Source organism: Propithecus coquereli, unplaced genomic scaffold, assembly GCF_000956105.1.
Source record: "Propithecus coquereli isolate 6110/MARCELLA unplaced genomic scaffold, Pcoq_1.0 Scaffold210, whole genome shotgun sequence".
NCBI classification, from domain to species: domain Eukaryota; kingdom Metazoa; phylum Chordata; class Mammalia; order Primates; family Indriidae; genus Propithecus; species Propithecus coquereli.
The window spans coordinates 1,638,106-1,645,843 of record NW_012146079.1 but is presented as its reverse complement, the minus strand read 5'-3'; the positions used below and the strand labels follow the sequence as shown (position 1 = coordinate 1,645,843).

The 7,738-nt window shown below is 45.7% G+C and overlaps 1 pseudogene; it reads right to left on the bottom strand.

The window, feature by feature from the left end:
* Positions 1-5,294: 5,294 nt before the first annotated feature.
* Positions 5,295-7,738, bottom strand: part of LOC105810364 — a 4,950-nt pseudogene continuing 2,506 nt past the window's right edge.

The window sequence follows — 7,738 nt, the reverse complement described above, 5'->3', positions numbered from 1 at the left end:
TAATGCCAGCAGTGATGTGTTGCTCACAATAATAAACATGGGCAAGGCCACACACACGGTGGCTCCTCAGCGTTTGGCACAGTGTGTGGTGTAAAGTAAGCATTCAATAAATGGTTGATGGATTCCACACGCTGTGCCTAATGCATGGAAATACTCAGCCTAAAGGCAGAGAGCTCCCACCTCTTCCCAAAGCATTCATTTCTGTCTAATACCATGCCATAAAAATAAAATGTAAATTGACAACAGAGCTAACCGGAGGAAACTATACACACAAAACAAGTACTCTTGATTTGCAGAAGGATTCACAGAATTTCTACAGGTGGTCCTTTGGCCAGTGTGTGTTACAGGTTATTAACTATTCATAGGCAATACAAAGTGTCAGGAGTTAATGCCAACTGAAGCTCAGAATCTCTTTTCCCAGCCAATCTTGACACCACTTTCACCTATGGGCACATGCATCCCTGATGTCAGGGGATGGCGCTTGTTGGCATATCCGCCATCTGCTGCGCTGTGCACTGCTTGAGGATGTTGTTAAAACTCATTGTGTATCCTCGGCATCCATTTCATTCCTCATTTTTTCTTTCTTCCTGTAGGAGGGCTTAGACACCAGGACTCTGCTCAAATAATTCCACTCCACTAAAGCATTCCGGTAATTCTTATTTCAGAAAATTACGCTCATGGCAACTATTTAATAATTATACTAAAGATCGAGGTGTCAAGTTTTATTGCCTGATCTAAGCTATGAATCCTTGTCATAGTGAATGCCCTTAGAGCTTCCTAATGAGGACATAGCCCTTCCCTGGCAAGGAGACTGTGAGCATTACACACTCCCCAGGGCCTTGGCTATGTGCATGTGGAAAGCATCATCCTGCATACCTGGGCCCGGGTCTTTGTTTTCACCATCCTCGTAATAGTACTCGGGAAACAGCTCAAGTCATGATGCCCTAAAATTGCCCTGGTCAAGACAGTGAGTGCTCATAGACAGGACAGTATGTGTCACCTAAAGCCCAAATGGTGGAAGCCCAGCTGCTGCCCACCCTGCGCCATCTGCCCACTGCTCTGGGTGCTTCTCCTCAGCAGCCTTCTCTATGCCACGGGCCCATTTCACAAGTTGCTTCCTCTCTTCAAGACCCAGCTAGCACAACTGCCCTCTGCCTTCTGGCTCTGGCGTTGAGGACACTTGGTGGGCTGCTCATGTTTCCACTCTGCTCTGGTGTTGTGGAAAAGCTCTGGACCACGGTGCAGGAGACCCGGTTTCTGCTCATTATTAGCTACAGAGAGTTTATCCTCAGTGGGTCTCAGTTTTCCCATGTATAAAATAAGGGACTTGAAGCAAATAATATTCAAAGTCCTCTCATCTTTGACTGTTACAACCTTTTCCACACCTTTTAGCCAGGGTTGCCAACTGGTTTTTGTGCCCCATCCCAAACTCGCCCCACCCCACCCGCTATTAGTAATATCACTGAGAAATCATTTGAGAACCAGGCTTCATTAAAATGCTTACCCCAAACATAACCATGGGCTGTGACCATGGACTATGTTTTCAACTATTTGGGTTGCTTGGGCTAAGCATTCAGATTTGATATGCTTTTCCAATGGCAAAGAAGTTGGTGACTGATGTCATACGCTGATCTGCAAAGTCACAATGAGCCTGGCAAACAGAGACCAGAAAGGACCAGTATGGCAGGAAGCTGCGTGGCCCTGGGGCTTGCTGGGGTTACGGCGAAGGTGGCAAGGGAGTGGGCATCGCCGGGTGTCGGGGCACTGGGCCAAGTGAGGTGCTGTGAAGCACAGCAAGGCAGGGGCCAGGAGTGAGGGATTCAGGAATGGGCGTGGAGGGGGTCAGGGAGCTGAGGGAGGGAAATGCACCCAGGCAGTAAGACTGTGATTAAGGCAGCGGTGTGAGCCAGCAGCAGAGCTGACTTATCATCACTGCTGTCCTTTCATCAACTTCTGCTGTAGGCACTGAGGAAGGGATGGAGGCTAACACGTTCCTGGCTTAGGGTGGCGACTGTGTTATCATTAAGCAAATATTCATCCTTTCCTCCCTTTATGTGGGGACTTAATTTGGGCGATGATTTGGGCTACAGTGACAGCATGCTAGTCCCAAGCCCAAGTTTCCGCTATCCCTCTTGTGTTCCCGTCATCTGCTGTGAGAGTAGCACGCTCCGTGTGTGCCCCTTCAGCCTCAAACCCAGATGACAAGGCACCTAGAGCCCAGCCGAGCCCAGCCCAGTGGGTCACAAGCCACTGAAATTGGGGGTTATTGTCACAGCAAATCTGACTAATAGGCACAGTCGCCTGACATATATTTTCTCATTTTAATTCTTCTGAAACAGGCAAAGGATTTCAGAAAAGTGACCATCAGGATCCCTCGGGTACTACGATTTGGACCCAGGTAGATTCAACATCAAGAGTTGTGCTTCCCATTAAAACATGACAATCTGGTCCTCGACAAGTACATCACAAGTTGACTTAGAGTAGAACAGTGGTCTTACAGACATGCTAACCGAATCTTACTATGGTAGCCCTCGTTACGAGATCCTCAGACCCGCCTGCTGAATAGATCTCCTAATGTGAGTTCTACATCAACCCAGCAGCCTCAGATGCTCCCCAGGGTTCAAATGGCCAGCTACTGACAACCCCTTCCCTCCCTACCACACGTACATAGTGCAGTGAGAAATAGAGCAGCATCCCAGGGTGGAGACAGTCAGGCTGCTTCCAACAGCTTCAGGCAGAGTAGAAACAATTATGACCTTGTCTCACACTCCTACAGCCCTCTGCCAGAAAGCCCTGCTCCCCTCCCTGCATGAGTCAACCTAGCAGGTGTTTGTGTGGGACCCTCAGGGATGAAAAATGATGCTCTGTGTGGAGAATCATTGCAGGGATTACTAATCCTTGACTCTGGAAAGTAGACAAGGGAAAAACATCTAACATGGGGTGAAAGGCAGTTTGGCTTGGAAAGGACATAGACCTTCATGGAGTCAGCCAGAAAAGGTATTCAAATATATTTTTCAAAGATCCTGAGTAATTTTTTTGTTTTCCTAATTTACTGCTTTGGAGTCATCCTGGCCCTGCGGGCAGTTGAACGTGGGTGGCCCTGGAGCCTCCAAAGAAAGTCCTTTGACGGTGTCTGTAGGGTTTGAAGGAAGGTTGCACCTCTGCCAATGCCCTGCTGCTCTGGTGCCTTGGAAACTCCCCCAGCCTGGCCCAGTCACACAGGTGGGTAGGTTTGGAATCTGTTTGTTCTTTGCTGTGCGAAACTGGGAAGTTTCTTCTCTCTAGAACATACAGCACTCTCTCCTTGAGTCGGTTCCTTCCTTTTCCTGGAAGGTTCTTCAAGCACAATTGACTCTTTCTTCAGGCCTCAGCTTAAACTTCCCCTGCTCCAGGAGGCCTTGCCTGACCGTTCTGTTTAAGTGGGTCTTCCAAGGTACTCTCTGTTAAAGCCCCTTTGCCAAACGTTCCTTCCTCTGTGGTTAGTTGCTGTTCGCTGTCATCAGCTGCCTCTCCGCTGGGATGTGAGCGCCATCAGGCGGGGACTGCGTCCGTCTTGTTCATTGCTGAGGCCCTAATGCCTGGCACCCTATGAGCTTGATAGTTAGTGACTCAAATGAATGAATGTGAATGAATGAATGAGTGCATCCTGGTATCAACTCTGAAAGGCAAGTAAAATCTTGCTATTAACTGCCGAATTCTGTCCAGACTTGGCTTGAGAAATGTTGCTTTAGCTTTGTCTCCTAAGTAATATATGAAGACTTGCCCCTGCAGAAGATTCAAGCACCTCTAAGGGGGTGGAAGAGAGTGGCAGTGCCCTGGAGGCACCACTTGCAACTGCTCCTGTTCTCTTTTTCTAAGCTTTTCCTTCCTATGCATATACATATCTATGTGCATACAAAGATATCCTTTAATGCAAGTGAGTTTTATTTTTCTGTAGCAATGATTGGAATCTTCCCTTGTCCTGCTGCATGCTTATATTACAGATGAACCATAATTTGTTCCACCGCTGGATGGAAGACTAACATAAGGTAACCACACATTTAGGGCCTCTTTTTGCTGTTTTGCAATTAGCTCGTTCTTTCATCCTGAAGCAGAATTTACCAAGATTGGCTGCTTTGCTGAATAATGGATAGTGTAAGCTGGTTTGGACTGATGGAGACAAGTTAGTTTTGGTGTTTTTTCGTGTTTTTTTTTGTTGTTATTGTAGAGATGGAGTTTGGCTATGTTGCCCAGGCTGGTCTTGAATTCCTGGCTTCAAGTGATCCTCCTGCCTCAGCCTCCCAGAGCACAGACATGAGCCACCATACCCAGTAGACGAGTTAGTTTTAGTCTACAAATTATTATTTTGTAATTTTCTTTCATCAGAAACTCACTCTGGGGATTGATAATTCAACAATGTAGCAAAGCCTTTAATCCTTAATATAAAAGGAAATTCCTATCAAGTAAGAGCTGACCTCAGTGCTTCTGTAGCTCCTGCGGCTTCCAAACGCCTTCACCAGTAGTTTCGGGCTGGGGGCCCTTGGCCTCTCTAGCCCGTGCTGACACAGGCCCAGCTGAATTTGAAACAGCAGGAGATCTAGGGGTTGTAAGAAACCATTTTTCATGTTTTCCGAATACTGACTGTTTGTGACCGCTCTGTTGTTTATTTCAGAGGGAGCGACCACTGGCTGAGCAGACTGGCTACCTCTGCGGGGGGATGAGGACAGTCGGACTTGCTAAATCTAACACAAAGCTTTAGACAAAGTGGCTGGAAATGTGTTTTGAGTCTTTCTTTTTCTTCCTCTGCCATTTCTTGATGTGTCTTTTGATTTAAGGATATTTTGAGAAGCTCATTCATCAAGCAGTTTGTTTTCTACTCTGATGTCCTGACCAGCACCAACCTTAGATCTTCTCTTGTAAACTTGATGGCAGGATTTCTATGAGGGGCATTATCAAAAATATGTAATTTTTCCTTGAGAGCTCTGTGTAAAACTTTCAATCATCTATCTTCTGTGGGTACTTCAATCATTGCACCTAGCATGGAGCGGGTTTTCCATCAAATAACAATTGAATGAATGAAATGCTAAACCTGACACATTCAGATTTTCAGATTACTGTTGGGTCTTATCTGGCTTTTACTAGTGGTTGTTTTACTTAAAAACTATGTCCATCTCCCCTCTAGCCAGTTACATGAATTTGGTCACTTTAAAAATATTATAAAGGGTGTAATTTTTCTTTCCAGTGGAAAAAAAACTTCAAAGATTATTTTTATTTAAGAAACATTTATTGTAGCTTCTATATCCAAGAGCTGATGCTTAAACTAGTCTTGTCAAACGGAGTATTCCTTTTGACGTCTCCTGGGAGGTGTAGGTCACGTACATGAAACCATCCTTATCCTTGCAGTCCTTGTAGATCTGTGCCATGGGAACATTCATGCTGACCCAGCTCTTATTGTTCATGAACAAGCAGAAGGCTTCAGTGGCCCTCAGGACTATGTGGCTGCTGGGATGGGGAGGAGGGTGGTGAGGGGGGCCAGGGCCAAAGGCTCTGGAACTGCAGCTTTACCTGTGTTTGGCCAATGTACACGTATTTCCCCACCGGATGAGATGCCCTATCTCCTGAACTCTGTAGGCTGTGGTCCTCAGACTACAGTGTGCGTTAGAATTCCCCAGATGAATTGTTGAAACTGGCGGTTCCTGGGCACCACCCCTCTGGTATAGACTTAGTATATCTGGGAAGTGCATGATGGTGAAGCCCTAGATCTCACTTTGAAAAAATATGGCTCTGTAAGCACAGGAAGTCCTCCTGCCACCCCCATCCCTGCCTGTGGTTTTTCAAAGTCTCACCAGTCACTGTAGAAATAGTAATTTATATCTGGTCACTACTTAACTTTTTATACAAAACCTCAGCCCTTATCCCATTTGATTCCCCACTTACAGATAAAGAAACCAAGGCCTAGAAGTTAAAGGATATGGTGGAAGCAACCCAAGTATCCATCAACAGATGAGCGGATAAACCAAACATGGTGTACACATATGGTGGAATATTACTCGGCCTTAAAAAGGAATGAAATTCTGACACATTACAACATGGATGAACCTTGAGGACATTATGCCAAGTCAAATAAGCTAGTCACAAAACAACACATACTCTATGATCCCACTTATATAAGGTGCTTAGTCAAAAATCACAGAGACAGAAAGTAGAATGGTGGTTGCTAGGGATTGGGGAGGAGGAAATGAGGAGTTATTGTTTAATGAGTACAGAGTTTGGGAAGATAAAAAAGTTCTGGAGGCGGATGGTGGTGATGGTTGCAAAACAATGTGAATATACTTATGCCGCTGAACTGCACACTTAGAACGGTTAAGATGGTCAATTTTTTGTTAGGTATATTAAAATTAAATTAAAACAATAATAATAATGATACTAATAAAGGACATTACACACCTACGTGCACTCGCACTGTCGGTGTCGGCAGGGGCACAGCCCACACACTCCCAGGCCAGCGACAAGGGGCCGGGGGGACTAAGTTTACGTGGTGGGTAGCAGAGGAAATAGCTTCAGGACCTGGTTAGCTAACACTGGATAAGCCAAAGGCTGAGCCCTGACCTTTGCCCTGTTCTCCTGCGGTGAGCCAGTGCTGGTTCTGCCTGGGACAGAGTAGGGCTGAAGATGGGCTGCTGCAATCAGCTCTCGTGTCCAGAGACCGAACCTTCATTTCCTTTCTCCTTCTCCCAGGCTCTCACTTTAATAAGGTTAGTGAGTCCCCAGGAGGGAAAACTCTGGTTTGGAAGATGTTTATGCACACAGCCAGCACAGTGCCTGATACGGAATGGATGCTTCATGTAAACAGTCCTAACTGAGTTAATGTAGAAATTATACTGCCAGGGTGGAGAATGGGGAGTACATGAAATTGGGGAACACACCTATATGGAAAAAAGGGGAAAATTGTGTCAAAATTCATTTTTGGTGAAGCTACTAGAGCCCCCAGAGCATCCTAGAGTCTGATGGGAAATGGGATCTCAGCCCAAACTTGGTTTTCCTTTACTGAGTCGCCCTTAGTTCCCATGGCATTAGCCTAACCCTTAGTAGGTCTGAGGAGAGAATGCAGATTGTCCCAGAAAAGCTCATAAAAAGTCATAGTAAATGCTCTGAAGGAGCTGTCTGCATCAGCCAGAAACCTGCGAGAGGTTGTTTCCAGCTCAAGGAGACTTACCATCCACGTGTATGTATTGAGCCCCTATCGGCTGTTTTTATTTTCATATCATTTTTTATTGGGTACAGGTGGCAGATGACAACTTTAATGCCTTAAGCTTTATTTGTAAAGTCAGCAGCATTTGCTTTGCTTTGTATTTCCCTGCCCTGAGAAGGAGGAAGTTGGATATGAGGGAGGCCTGGTTCCTCTGCCCAGCGATTCCAGCAGGTGAGCTGAGGATTTCCTTACTGAAGATACTCTCCCTGCCATTAGGGAGAAAAAGAACTACTTAGGGACAAAATGCTGTCATTGGGCTTTTAAAATACCCCAAAACAGATGGTTCTTTGGGCTAGTTTTCAAAGATTCTTTTGGAACCTTTTCAGAGGAATTTGATAATTAAAACACAGTACCAGGGCTGGGCATGGTGGCTCACTCCCGTAATCCTAGCACTCTGGGAGCCTGAAGTGGGGGATTGTTTGAGCTCAGAAGTTTGAGACCAGCCTGAGCAAGAGCAAGACCCTGTCTCTATTAAAAAAATAGAAAGAAATTAGCTGGACAACTAAA